Genomic DNA, 16,011 nt, shown 5'->3' with positions numbered 1-16,011 from the left:
TAAGGCTCTTTTTTCAAACAATAAATATTGAAAAGTAATGGTAGCTAGATATAATTCTTAATGACAGTTTCAGAAATATTCCAGACACCACTGGAGCTTCTGATAATATGGTTTGCATTTCGGCTGAAGGACCAAAAATTTCACTTTAAAATGACTGGAATCCACGTCTTGGGGATTTACAAAAGATTGAATTTTATTTGAGTGCATGTGTGCCTACTGAAATGGCATAAATACTTTGGCCGAAAGGTAATTTTGTTTTCTACATACTGAAATAAGTGAATTTGTTTAAAAGAATGATGAATTGTCTTCAAAGCAAGAACCTACTGAAATAACATTCAGAAACACCTAAGTGAGGAACCTTGTCGTGACACTTAGCAAGCATATCATGTTTTTTTCTTTCGGGAACCTTGTCGTGACACTTAGCAAGCAAATCATGTTTTTTTTCTTTCGGAAAGGAGGAATAATCCCAGCCTGTGCATCTCTTGATACACACAATCATATTATTAAAGATCCAAGTTCAAAACAAGGTCTCAAAAAGTCTTACAAGACTCGAAGAAAAAAAACTGACATGCCACAATCGCGAAAATAGGTAAAGATGACTAAACACCTATCATATTATTGGACCGCCATCTAAATGGGTTGTATGTATCTCGTGCAACCATCTTCCAGCGGTTGCACCCAATATCCATAAGCTCCTTGTGATCCACATGGTTGAGTAAGGACCACGTACGGATCCAAGCCGACGCCCTGAAGATAACCTGCAAAAAAATTGTGATGATTTGTCTGTTAAAGACAACATCATTCCGACAACTCCAAATGGCCCAAAGTAATGCACACACTTCTACTCGAATATGCGCCACAATTTTAGGCTCAATCCCAATTAACCAAGTCCCAAATAAATGTGTAACCGAGACGGGTGGAGCAACGCTAAAGGATAAGTGACAGGTTCACCACAGTAACTTAGCAAGTGGGCAAAGGAGAAACAGATGTTCTATTGTTTCGTTGTGATCACAAAAGCAACAACGTTTACTACCTTCACAGCAAGCCTTGCCAAGTTATCCTTTGTCAAAATGACTCCCTTATGCACAAACCACATAAACACTTTGATTCTCAGCGGCATCTTAAATTTTCAAATGTAGATCGAGCTTGGGATGGTCCTGGTGTTTATCAAGTCTATACACAGACTTAATCGAGAAGACTCCTGAGACGGACAATCCAATGAAAGGACAGGGGCGGACCTACGTTAGCCCTCCCGGTGTCACAGGACACCGGGTAAATCTCGTGCTTACGCTACATGAGGTCCATATTTATGGGCTGGACACCGGTAATTTTTTGAGCTGGACACCGGCCAGCCCAGCGATTAAGCAGCGAGGCAGTGCAGCCCACGTACACGTAGGCACCAGCGGTTAATGCCCAGGCTAGCTAATTAGCTGCCGATCGATTAATCGATCTCAGTTTACTCGTATCCCTGTACGACTGCTCGCCTGTTCGGCTTTTGGCCTTTCTGGTCTGTCTCATCTGGTCACGGCGTCGCCCTAACTCTAAACCCCCTCCGCCGCTCGGCCAGACGGCCAGTCGCCAGTCCGCCCAGTTGCCACGCCACCCAACCGCCAAACTCTATCATCTCGGCCTCTCCCGCTTGTAGCTTTCTGGAATTTTGATTTTTGATTTTTGAAGTAAACAAAGGTACGACGCCCTGCACTTGGTACTAATTGTGGATCTCTTTGACTCCCTCAACTATCCTCAACTATCAGCAGGCATCTCAATTTTATATAATTTCTGTTATCCTAGTTGTATGGTTAGGGTCCTAAAATTTAAAGGTAATACAATTGGGAACAAATTGCTGCGATTTGCCAATTTGGGTTAGTGCTTCACATCCAACTGGATTATTTCTCAACCACGTGCACGGCAGCAGGAAGGCACAATGTCCAGTAAGTTTAACTCCCTAATTGTACAGTTTAATCAATATGCTTATTTATTGTTTCTATTCTTGCACATTCAAACACAGATGATGTAATTCGTTGCGCATTTTTTCGAACATAAAAATCGGCAAATTACAGGAAAATTGATGGAAAGGACGTAGAGGGTTATTTAATGCTCGTAACTTAATTTATGAATTATTGCGCAAGTTCATTTAATATGTACTAAGTTATTTTTTATAGGCAATCAGGATCTATTGTCGTATGTTGTCGTCCGATTATATTTATTTTCATTGTTTGGAGTTTGCATGCTTTAGTGTTGAACTTCACATAATCAACTAGTATTTCAATGGAAGTGAAACATTTTATTTTGGGAGGGAATCTTAGTGCCATACATTTTGAGTTGCCAAGTGTGCTATCATATATATCATGTACACATGAACACCGGGACATTTTTGTTTTGGGTCCGCCCCTCGAAAGGAGCCTGCTGCATCAGAAAGGTTAACCTTCGTTAACCTGCGCACAAGATGCAGCCATCTATCCCATCGTTCACCTATTAGCGATCGTCTGAACTAAATGTTAAGAGGCACATACCCCAACACCTGTTAGCAAGCATATCATATTTAAGTGTTACTGTTTTGTTGCTGAAATGCAGGTATGGTACTCTTCTTATCTGCTATACATTGATATCATTGTCCTTGTCATGGCTCTGTCATAGAATTCTGATCGCCGGGCCAGATACATAGTCCACACCATCTTTTGCATTCTTACTTTTGCTTCTTTTGTCTTTTTTCCTTTTGCATAATTATATATTCTTGAAAAAGACTGCAAAGCTCTCCTAGTATATGCGGTTAGCTGCTTTAGCGGGCACTTTCAAAGGGAAGAAGGAAAGAATGCTGTCAAATCAAATACTCAATCATCACAGGGTCGATCGGATGAAGTTTAAAAACCCCGTGATCTGCAACCGCAGGTTCTCAGATCCTTTGAGATAAAGAAAGATGCTAGATCGTGGTTCACATGCCCCAGTTTCGGAAGTGTTAGTATTCTGTCCACATTTCGGAGGTTCATTTGTTTTGAATACTAGGTACAGTACAGAACAACACAACTCCTTTCTGAATTATTTCTCATGTTCGTTGCTTTATATATAAAGCGGGGCGAAAGCATTTTTCAGTAATAGGATCGGTTCTCTCCCATCTTAAAAAAGAAGATAGTAAATCGTGTGCACCTAAAGCAGCATGGTCATCACTCTCAGTGTATGGGGAAGGCTGTGTAGTTCATGATTTACGAAAGAAGCAAACTAACTTACTTCCGAATCTGATGTGGTTGCCATTTTGCACAGTTTTATGTAAAGTTTGTGACATGATTATACTTAGCAGGACCGGACCAGAAAAGAAGGCTGTGCACCAAAGCAAGAACAGAACAGCTTTTTGGTGGATGGGAGGATGATACGCTGTTTTTTCGATAATGGGTGATACGCTATTACGTCTTGGTCTTGACTGTGATTGAGCAGCGGCTGTCTTCCTGTTATGATTGCCTAGATTCACACTGAATTGTACCCTTCACTTTGTTATGTCCATTACTGTACCAGAAGAAGCCCTTCACTTCATAGATTTGGTCAGAAAAATTTAAAGAGCATATACTATACTTGTCACTGCACAATGTAGATATGATAAGTTCTAAAATAAACTAAAGAAGTAAACAAGAATCTAAAGTCTATCCACTAGTGTCGATGCCAATTGGCCGTCGGTACCCTTTCCACGCCGTCAAACTACATTATGATGACCAGTGAAATCTGCTCGCCACTAGGTTAGTAGGAATACTTGCTGCTCCACAGCTTCAGGTAGAGATGCAGCTAAGAGATCTGGCCACCAGATTTTAGCCCGTCTGGAAGGAAGAATCTATGCTTTGCTGCTGATCTAGGCCGGGTCCTCCATTAGTTTGTGTTGGCTTGCTTTCACTATTGGAGTTGCAAAAGGATGAGTCGGCATTTTTTTTTAAAAGGGGGGTTCGCCCCAGCCTCTGCATCAGAATGATACATACGGCTTTGATTATTAATAAGCAAAAGGTCCAACACAAGTCTCCAAGTCTCAAACTAAATAACAAAAAAGGCTCACGGAGAGCAAAACAGTAATAGAACGGCCACAACCGGCTGGCATAAAACGATAGGAACACTAAATGCCTATCTTATTACATGACCGTCATCCAAACCGGTTGAAAATATCTCGTGCTACCATCTCCCATCAGGTAGATCCAGTAACCAAACGCTCTCTGGCCTCCGTCGGGGTGAGTAGCGACCACATACAGATCAACGCAGTGGCTCGAAAGATAACCTGCAAAAAATAAATATTTATTATTCTGTTAAAGACCAAATCATTTCTGCAGTTCCAAACTACCCATAATAAAGTACATACTCCTACACGAATGTGTCTCGCTGTGTAATCTATCCCATCAAGCCACGTCCCAAATAACGTGGTGACAGAATTCAAAGGAGTAATGTTAAATGCTATGTGAACCGTCCACCACATAATTTTTGCTAGAGGGCAATCAAGAAAGAGGTGTTTGATTGATTCATGTTGGTCGCAAAAGCTACATCTTGTAGAATCTGTCCAATTGCGTTTTGCCAAATTGTCCCCAGTTAAGATAATTTGTTTATGTGCAAACCACATAAACATTTTGATTTTCAAAGATACTTTAACTTTCCAAATCAAAGGATCAGTCGGCATGATCGCTGATTAGTATCTTAGGTTTGAGCCAAATCGGTGTGAGCCCCGGCAGGTTCCTGCCAGGCGCTCCTACGCTCTCCCAAATTAAACAAACGATGAGTTGAGAACCATGAACAATGTGCATCAACTTTTGCATCTAATCACTGCTAATTGGACCATGAAGAGAGTGCTTTAAGCGTCGATTTTAAAAGATGATGATCATGATCTATGTGTACCTGGAACATGTTTGGTGATTTATTTATCCATTTATGCTTCAACCGTCAAAGTAAGATAAGTTAGTTGGTGATTGTTCCAGTAATTCACGTCAGAGTCTGGGCTCGGAGGGTGGCATGAGAGCAGAGGGCGCGGTTGTGGCCACGGCGTCGTCACGCGCATCCATGCGCCGGCACAGGGTGATACATCCCTCGTCGGTCCTGGCCGCGGCGCTGGCCAAGGCGCCTCCTCCTTCTCACACCCGTACTCGCTCATGCAGCCGGCGGCGGCCGGTGGCATCGGCGCGGCTGCCCATAACTGCAGTGGTGAGCGCTGCCAGGAGTGTGTGTGCAACCACGGAGATCCCAATGCCGCACGTCTCAGCACTTTCTTGTACGTGGCCGTGGAGGTCACAACAAGAAACTGCAACGCCGATGATCTGGATGCGGCCTTCGAGTCAGATGTGAAGCCAGCGCTGGCATGCGACTACGCCGGTGCTGCCGACAACGACACAACTATGGTGAAGGATGGGTCAGCCTCGAGTGAGGTGGCCATGGAACAATGCACGGGCGTCTATGATCGCAGTACCAGAGGCGACCACGGACGAGGCAGATTTGGACGATGCTGCTTCATTGTCGTGCGCCAATATGTTGGTGTCGGCGTCTCGGTGTGCGAGAGAGGTGAAGATGATGGTGCCAGCGTTCGCAGAGACGACGACACGCACAACATCGCCGGCAATGGATGCATGGGTAGTCATGGCGGCGGGGGCGGTGGCCTCCGTTGGTCATTGCGGTGGGGGTGGCGGCCCTCGATAACCGCGATAAGGAGATCAGGTGGCACAACAGTGCATATTCAAGTGCGTCGGCGTATTTGCAGGCATAGCGACGGTGGTCGTGTGCGGCACTCAATGCCGGCTCAAAGAGGATTTTCGTCCGGTGCGAGGGTGGTGGCCATCGCACAAGGATGCTCGAGGCGCGAGCGACGGAGTCCTACGTTGGTGAGCAAGGGGCGCAGTGGTGGTTCCCCGTCAACTTCTAGCTCCGGAGCAGCAGCTCCGGCGGTATGAAGCATGCTGCAGTGTGACTGGCGCCGGTGTGGAGTAGCAGCGGCCAGTTCCGCATCGAGACATGGGCGTCCACCCGACGGGCGTGAAGATGGGCGTGGAGTACTGACGAAGGCGACTATATAATGATCTATCATCAAGATGCTGATTGGAATACCGCTTCATGTCCGGGGTGAAAACTCTTGTCCTGACCATTGTTGGTCGGGCTCAGCAACGACGAGTGTATACCTTCTTAAAGGCGTTGCTATGGAAGAAGTCGACTTAGTCGTAGATGTTAATTTCATATCTTGTGATGGTTCGGCTATGATTGCCTTCGTTTTGTACTCTCCTGAATAATTAATAAAAATGGTTGTATGCATCGCATTGATGCAGAGACTGGGGGTTTTAACCTCTTTTTCGAGAAAAAAACACGTTAGAGTCCAGACTCAACTACACCCAATGAATAATAAATTCAAAAAATATTAAAAAAATCTTAAATTTTTAGCATCGAAGATGCTCAGGTGCACAAGGAGCGGGCAAATTATCAGGGTGTTTGAAATTCGAGGATCTGAAGGCAAAAGAAAAATGGAACAAATACTTTTTTTTGGAAGGTTCTTTTAAAGCATTTTTTTCCACAATCTCCTTAGATGTCCAAACACCACGAATTTGTACACACACTGCGCATTCGAGCATCCTGGATGACAATTTTTTTTTCATATTTTTTCAAATTTGTTTGCTATTTTATTTGAACTTACTCATCACGCTCAAGTGCAGATACACCTGGACACCGAGTTGCCGCACTTGTGATTGATCTTGCATTTCTAAACAAAAAAGGCTGCAGTTGCCAGATAATTGCATGTTTTTCATCACAAAGCAATGCACATGGATCCGTTTCTTATTTTCTTTCTTGAGTGCTTTAAAACTGCTTCAATCAATATAAATGTGGTGGTAATGGTTTTTATACGGAAATGTGGTGGTAACGTGGCGAAGCTATCATACCATGACACATGAGCCACACTATTGAAATGGATATCAACTTTCTCGTTGGGAGATGAATAATTTTGCCGCGTTTCTGTATGCGTGGGTGGACACCATGGGCACGTGTGCTTTTGGGATAACCCATCTCTTCGCTTTGTTCCCATCAAAAGAGAAACACAAAATCTCTTAACTTTGATTATTCTATTTTCTTTTTACCTTTCCGATATCCTTCAGATGAAAACTACAGGACTGGTAGCCTTGCTCGAGAACCCAATCGCGTCGATCAAGCATGATCACCGGCAATCATTCCTCGACCACCGGTACCTGCTCCAAGAACGACACCCTAAGAGGTGCAGCGTGCAACGGCAACATGGCCCTGCGACCACGAGGTCGACCCGTCACGTCCATCGTGGACACCACCTCCACCAACGATGTCCAAGCCGTGGATTTCGACGAGGAAGAGTGGGACATGGGAGACCGAGGCATCGGTGTCCCATGTGAGCACTTATGTGTCTCATGTCTTCCTCGCCGATGACCCGTAAATTCATTTCCCCGGGCTCATGACCACCGGACATGGACATGGAGGGGAGCAATAAGGACTTTGAGCACGGCCGCTGGCAAATGTTTAGTCTAGGTTAACTTTCTGACGTTTTTGTTTAATGAAACATGTCAAAAATATAATGAATTTGGTCTGATTTAAATGAAAATTATTCCGTTTGCATGAAAATTGTCCGGTTTACACAAATTTTGTTTGAAATATATACGGACGTTTGAGATACACAGTTGGGTGGCATGTTCCCATGTCATTGACGCGGACACGGACGTGTCCGTGAATGGATATTGTGTCCATTTTACTGTTCCACGTTGAGATGCCCTAAGAGACATGAACATTGGTTTTTCTCCAACGTGTTAGAATACAAAAGGCTAGAAGTATCGGCCACGGCAGCAGCAACGCGCCAGCGTAGAGACGCGCAGACAGGACCCAAAGGCGACCAACAAGTGTGCACTCGATTACTACATGCGAGCTACTCCGGGAGCCAACAGGGCTGTGGATAATCAACGTGTTTGTGCTTCGTGATGCATCAAAGCATAAAGCCTCCATCGCAGAGAGTAGCGGTGCTAAAATACGGCAAATCTGGACGGAGAATGAGCTGTTCGTGGCTAAAGAGAACGGGGGCTCCAATCGCAAGTGTCCAACTTGATGTCCAGGCTATCGGTGTGATGTATCTGCATTCTGCAATGATGTTGCTTTGCCCTTCGATGCATCGTTTGAAATGCTCTGGAAATTTATTCTCGGTGATTGTCTAAGGCGGTTCCAAATGGATACGTGGAGTATCCTGACTGGTCGTACGTATGTGATGTACTGGCATGGCCACACCACGGCCGGCAACTTGGAACAATTCAGAATGGGGTCGTCTGGATCATTCGAATTTGATTATCCTATCCTATCAAATTATTCAAATATCGTATTAAATCTAGGAAAACACTGGCGCGATATGCGTGGGAGCACATAGTACTATCTTGTTTATTTTAACCTATGCAGAGGAGTTGCGTGTGTATTCATTGAAAAAGAAAATGATGCATTGATAAAGAAGGCACGACCAATACAAAACCAAAACAACAAAACCTAATTATCACCGATCCGACAGTAGTCGATTCACACCCCAGAGACAATCAAACCAAAACTGGGCGATAAATAGTAGTACTACCTTTTTTTCTGAGACAATCACACGAAGCTTTATTTAACTCATGCCAATGTTCAAAGGTACAAAAGATAGATTACCAGGATTGCCTAACCACACATGGCGGCCAATCCCCAAATTCAAACTATGCTTCGCTAGATTGTGAGTCTCGAAATTCGAACTCCTAAACTCATGCACAAAAGTACATGAAATAAACGTGGAACTATGATCTATGATCTCATGCAGAATAGCTCCACAGATAGCCGGCGTTTTGTTCTTGATGTCATCCACTATGACTTTGCAGTCAGAAGCAACATGTATCATGTGAATATTAAGATCTTCAGCAAGCACTAAAGCCTCTCTGACTGCTAGTGCTTCGAGCGTTGCTGGGTCCCCGGTCCCCTTGATAACCAAAGTTGATGCACCTTGAAACATACCAGCTTGATCACGGCATATAGCAGCAGCAACTCCACGTCCTCGGTTGGCTACGATCGCTGCATCCACATTGATCTTCGCATACGAATCAGATGGTGCAATCCAGTGACTAGGTCTCGCCACTTGCTGTTGTATCTGTCTACAGCCCACAATGGCGATAGTTTGCAAGTCCGCTATGTATGTTTTGATGAATTGATTAGTTCCTTGGGGGCTCTGAAAAACTCCCTCGTAGATCGCTTTGCGCCGTGCTCTCCATGTGGCCCAAAGGGTGACCACCAACAGGACAAACTGCTCATGCGATAGTTGATCATGCATATCTAGCAGCCAGTGTTTCGCGTTTGGGTTCGTGTTCATACTGAGCATTTGCACCACTTCATCCTCTGAGAGCGCCCATACACACCTTGACATAGTGCACTCCAAGAGTGCGTGTCTCCATGAGTCTTCCCTCCCGCACAGCAAACACCGATGCGTTTCTGACATGTGCCGATGATGCAATAGGTCCGCCGTCGGCATGGTGTGCCTCGCCAGTCGCCACAGAAAGACCTTAAGTTTGGATGGTACCTTTATATTCCACAATGTCGTCCAGTCCCTTCGGTTAGCGTTCATTGACGAGCCACCCGGGGTCTGTTCCAGCCAGTCCCCTCGTTCCTCTTTCCTGGTCATGACCATCCGATATGCTGAACTAACAGAAAATCTGCCGCTCCTCTCGGCTGACCATGCCCAAAAATCCTCTACCGCCCTGGTGCATATCGGTATGGACAAGATGGCTTCAACGTCGAACCGCACAAAGGTGGTCAGGATTAGTTCCTCCTTCCACGACAATGTGGTCGAATCTATGAGTTCGGCCACCATCTTGGGCGGGTTAGGAGTGAGAGCTGTGATGGGTCTAAAAGGTCCAGTCCTCTGTAACCAGTTATCTCTCCATATATTCATTGTTTGCCCATTGCCAATACGCCTAATTATGCCTTGCTTCAGAATGTCTCTTCCATCAAGAACAGCCCTCCAACTCTGTGATGGGTGATGGCCTAATTCTGCCTCCAAGAAGCTTGTGTTAGGAAAATATGCAGCCTTCAATATCCGTGCACTAAGAGAGTTTGAATCTTCCAGTACTCTCCACGCCTGGCGCGCAAACAAAGCAAGGTTAAATATTTCCATGTCCCTAAACCCCATGCCGCCAAGATACTTCGGCTTTGTCATGACGTCCCAAGATACCTAAGCTGGCTTCCTCTTTCCTTGTTTACTCCCCCACCAGAACTGCCGGATAATGGATTCAATGTTTTCACATAGACCTCTGGGTAATCGGAAGCACACCATTGAGTAAACTGGGATTGCTTGAGCCACCGACTTGATGAGCACTTCTTTCCCTCCAACCGAAAGAAGTTTTTCCATCCATCCTCTCACCTTCTCCCAGATTCTATCCCTCAAATACTTGAAGGTACCCATTTTAGATTAGCCAACTTCCGTGGGCATCCCCAAGTATCTTTCACTTAAAGATTCATTTGTCACATTCAAAATCTGTTTGACCTCATTTTTCACTATAGTTGGGCATTTCTTGCTGAAAAAAATTGAAGATTTTTCATTGTTTATCCTCTGACCCGAAGCATTACAATATATCTCCAATAAGGTTGAAACCCTCGGAGCCCCCTCAGCACTTGACTTGAAAAGCAACAGGCTGTCGTCAGCAAAAAGGAGATGGTTGACCGCCGGAGCTGTCGGAGCCACCTTGATCCCTTGAAGACTGGACGACTAAGAACTGGATCTTAAGAGGCACGAAAGGCCCTCTGCTGCAATCATGAAAAGATAGGGGGAGATTGGATCTCCCTGTCGGATACCTCTGGTAGGAGTAAAATGCTCAAGCTTCTCCCCATTGAAGAGGACTGAAAAAGATACAGACTGAACCATATCCATCACTATATTAATCCAGGAGTGTGCAAAACCCAACTTCTCCATCATAGCACGAAGATATGGCCACTCCAGTCTGTCATAAGCTTTCATCATGTCTAATTCCAGTGCACAGAAACTGTTGGATTTAGCTTTGCTTCTTTTCATGAAGTGCAAACACTCATAAGCACAAATGATATTATCTGTGATCAACCTGCGTGGAACGAATGCTGACTGTTCCTGAGATATGATATCTGGGAGGATCACTTTGAGCCTGTTTGCAACAACCTTGGAGGCAATTTTATAGATTACATTGCACAAACTTATAGGCCGGAACTGAGAGAGTAAGGTAGGATTCAGTACCTTCGGGATAAGAACCAACACGGTGTCATTCACAGATGCGGCACTTTCCTCCCCTCTGATAATTCTCAAGACAACCTTGGTAACTTCGTCCCCACATATATCCCAATGCCGTTGATAGAAGTGGGCCGGGAACCCATCCGGTCTCGGTGCCTTTGTCGGGAACATCTGAAAGAGGGCAATCTTAACCTCTTCATTTGTATAAGGCGCTAGAAGATTGGCATTCATCTGCTCAGTAACCTTCACCGGTACCATTTCTAGCACCTCCTCTATGCCACTCACCCCTTCTGATGAATATAAGTTTTTACAGAAGTCTGTCACCATGGCTTTGAGTTCATTCTGATTCTCTGTCATCACAAAAAAGGTGCTCAGCCCAGGGTACCTTCATTGTTGCTTGTTGCACAAAAAAGGTGCTCACCCCAGGGTACCTTCATGGCTTCGCCGATTGGTGCACATCCTGGGCCGGCTAATTTACTACCCCCTCCGTTCCTAAATATAGGGTGTATAGTTTTTGGGATGAAAATTAAAGAACACATGTGGAGGGAAAATATCACAAGTTTTTGGCGAGATTACACCTGACTAATTGACATGAGAAAATAGAGGAGTTTGCCAGATATAATGAAATGTAATCAAATCCCTAAAAAAAATATCCAAATGAGTGGTGCAACGCAATACACCTTATATTTTGGACTTTTTCTTACAAAACTATACACCTTATTTCAAGGAATAGAGGGAGTAGTTTTCATAAAGATGAACTATTTTAATTTCGAAATATAATTTTTTTATACAAATTCCTTCAAATATGCATGAACATTCTATCCCTAGTGTATGAACATTTTTATGTACGTGTTTTCATTTTCATTTTTAGCAATATTTTTTCAATTTCAATTTTTTTTTCACTTTATTACTTAAACATTGTTGAGGAAATCGTTAACTGGTAGCTGCTCGGTTGGCTGGCGAGTAGGGGATTAATAGTCTAATCGGCAAGTTAATCGGCCATTTAATCAATTAATCGAACGATTTATCGGTTTATCGGCTACTCGGTGACCCTACGAGTAGGGATTAATCGGCAAGTTAACTGGTTAATCGGACGAATTCTTGAACAGGGCTTAAACCTATAAATCAGAGTTGTTTTTTCATTTCTCCTGCCAATACACGTTTTCTGTTTAAGCCATGTTTATAAACCTATACAACAGAGTTCTTTTAATCCTGTTAAATTAAATGTGTCAGCCCAGGGAAGGAGCTGTGTGCGAGGCCGCCTATTTCACGCAGGAAGCGTCAAATAAGATTTCTCGTATTCTATGCATGTGGGTGCGAGAGGAAATGCAAACGCATGACTTCTTTTGGGCCTGCCCATTTGCGATTTTAAACAGCGCCCCCCCCCCCCCCCCTTCCATGTAAGTTTTCGTTTGTTTAAAAAAATTGAGGTGGGAAAATATTTTGAAAAGACAGTTTAAATAACACTCTCTTCGATCCAAAATAAGTGTCATAGTTTTGAATCAGAGGGAGTATTAAACAAAAAAAATCATGTGTATTGTACAAAAGGTTCATGCACAATGTTTTTATTTATCTATCCAAAATTTTATGTATTTAAAAATAATAATTGCATATCTATAAAAAAATCACATATTTTAAAAATGGTCATGGATATTTTATAAAATTTTCATTGATTATTCATAATTTTTTCATCACATACTATAAATATGTTAATCAATTAAGTATAAAATGTCGATTACATATTTGTAAAAAAGTTTATTTATAGGGAACAAAAAGTAAACAGAAAAAACAAAAAAAACATAACAAAAAATTTGAAAGCCAAAAGAGAAAAAAAGCAAAAAACAAAATGACAGAAATTGAAAGAAACAAAAACCAAAAAAAATTAGGACAGGTAGACTAGCTGTCGAAATTTGTGAAGTTTACATCATCATTTATGACACATAATCGCATATGCCATGTGGATGTTGCAGTGTTGGCTCAGCCACGTCACACATCTCACTAGAGTCCATTATGGACTTTTAGCTTTTGATCTTCAAAATTTTATCATAAAATGTCATTAACCAACTCTAGTGACGATTTTATGACCAAAATAGAGGGACATAAATATGCATATTTCTTGTAATGCTTATTTGTTTTGTCCTCTTCTTTATATATTTATGGTGCTTGTTTTAATTTTTGAGGGGATGTTGCTATGGTGGCTATAGGCAGCCCATGACCCAACGCTGAATTTGAACCTTCTCCTAGTTTCTCCTCCTCCTTGTATTGAGCAACATCCTTCGCGATAAGTTTGACAGTGCGCCAATTGAGAATTCCACTTGGTTGCCTTCGCAAGCATGGTTTGACTTGACTAGACGGATCCAAATTCAATCGGTATGACTAGTGGCACGACCGCACGTGCCATTACTAATGGTGGTATTGTCTTCTGGTAGCTCCGATTATGGTGTGTGCCATATGGGAATGCTCCTCTTGATGAGTGCTTCTCAAATGTGGAGGATTTTTCATTGATATCTCGGTGATTCTACACGAAAAATATTAAAAGGATAGGATTTGCACATACGGTGATTCGTTAGTGACAAGGTGGAAATTAATTAATAAATTTAGATAAAACCAAGAGTAACATGATTAAACTTAAGGAAAAAAGATGAGTTCAAATGCACTCTTTAGGCAACGAGCTGGGCGGTGGCTCGATGGGCTCAATATGTGCACCCCTGCTCCATGCATATCACCTCTGCAACCACCCATCCAGTCCCGCCCCATTCTCCTTGCCTAGAACTCCTCCAGACCCCTCTAGCAAATATCAACCTATCTCCTCTCGACATAATCAGAAAGAAGTGGTGGCATCAGGCCCTTCCTTCCAAATGCAGTGACGAAGGAGCGGGCATGCCGGTGAAGGAGGTAGGAGGGGGATAGAAGGAAGACTATTTTTGCAAAAAGGATCTGATCTATTATAAAAATTCACCAAAAGCACAGAACACCTCAAACATAATAAAAATTACATGAAGGTCCATGGATCACCGAACGACCGTTGCCGCCGCCAGAACAAGTTGTTGATGCGCCACTGTCCCCGCTCCCATACCGGAGCCGGCCTGACCTTGTCGATGACAACTGGGAAGTCTTCGTGCACGTGCCCCTAAACACCAATGCCCTGGAACCGCGGTTGTTTCCATTGTATCCTTGAATAGATCTGAAGAACCTGACACCAAATATGGTCATTGCACACGCATGACGAGAAACCCTAATCTCGCTGCCCCGAAGAGTTGACATGAATCTACGCCGGAGTTTCGTCTAATTCGTCCCAAAGGACGAACTTGAGGAGGATCGGTGTCGGGTGGTTGGTGCGACATATGCCAACGGGTGGCTTATCATTGTGGGAGCCAATAAAACATCGCCGGTGCCTGGAAGCGGGATAAGGCGAAGACATGCACGCCGGCGGATCTTACCCAGCTTCAGGGCTCTCCATGGAGATAACACCCCTACTGCTGCTCTGCGGGGTCTCCGCATGATCACTAGATCGATAAGTAGCTACAAGAGGCCCCTTGAGCTGTTCGGTGAGAGGGAGAAGAGAGGCAAGGCTGGCTCGCTTCTCCTCCCGTTGTGGTGTCTAAAACTACTCAAAAAGATCCCCCTCTGCATGGGTGCCATGGGGGGTTTATATAGGCCTACCCCCCAGGGTACAATGGTAATCCGGCTGGGCGTGGGCCCTAGTCGTCTGTGTCTACGCTCGCCGGCTTCTCCGCCGACTGGTGGGGCCCGCCGGCTGCCGGCCTTCTGTTCGACAGGCCGGTCCCACCGCTCGGGGGTCTTGTCGAAGGCCAGTCACTGTTGCCTCGCCTCTGGTGACGAGGGCTTTGCCGTGGTAAGCATGGCTACAGTACTGCCACATGGCGGTTTATCAGTCTAGCCTTACCCCGTCTTATCTCCTTAATGGGGCGCCTCCTTCGAGGGAGTGAACTAGCCGGCAATGGGGAGTCGGCCATGCCCCAGGCCGACTGGGGGAGGCCGGGCTGCCTTTAGGTGTCTCCCTGACTGAGGGGGCCCATCACCCACGGGTCGTACTGACAGCTCGTCGTGGGTGACTTCATGGTCAACATGGCAACAGTGCCGCGCCGGACGGGTGATGGCCGCCCTGTACGATGCGCTGTGGCCATGCGTGCCCCAGGATTCGGGGGTGGTAGGCTTCACTGTAGCCACGCCCCGTCTCATCGCTGTTAAGTGGGTGCAGACTCTGAGGGCACGATCTTGGCCGCATGCTGGGGGGCCGGCTTCTTGGAATTGGCCTTCTCGTGGCCGGCTTCTTGGAGCCGGCCCCCTCGTGGTCTTCTTCATGAGGATTTTAGGGCTGGGCCGCCTTCGTGCAGCCGGCCAGAGAGGTAGCCGGCTGGGGGAAGGCGACCCCACGTCTTGGATGCTTGAAGGCTCAATCGGCCTATAATTTTTTTGAGGTGCCGGGGGGAGCCGGCTAGGCTACCCGTGGTCATTTACTCCGACAGTAGTCCCCGAAGCTGGTTAGGCTCCGAGGCAGAAAAAAGACGAGAAGCTCAATCAACTTCCTATCTTGAGGAGCCGGAAGGTGGGAGCCGACTTTGATTAGTTGCGCCGTCTTCTGGAGGTTTTGGAGCTCGACGGCGGGAACCAGGCGGCGCGCGAGTCAGGCCGCGAGCTGACCGCTCGTCTCCCGTGCGCCACGTGGCACCCTATGGCTGGAAAGACCTGCCAGCCCACGCGCGCGACGGGATGCCGCCACAGTCCGGGGCCCGCCACTACCGGGCCCCAGTCTACGCACGGATCTTCTGCGGCCCGGA

The sequence above is a fragment of the Triticum urartu genome, chromosome 3A (assembly GCF_056163025.1).
Source record: "Triticum urartu cultivar PI428250 chromosome 3A, HENAU_Tu73, whole genome shotgun sequence".
NCBI lineage: Eukaryota > Viridiplantae > Streptophyta > Magnoliopsida > Poales > Poaceae > Triticum > Triticum urartu.
This window is presented reverse-complemented; position numbering follows the sequence as displayed.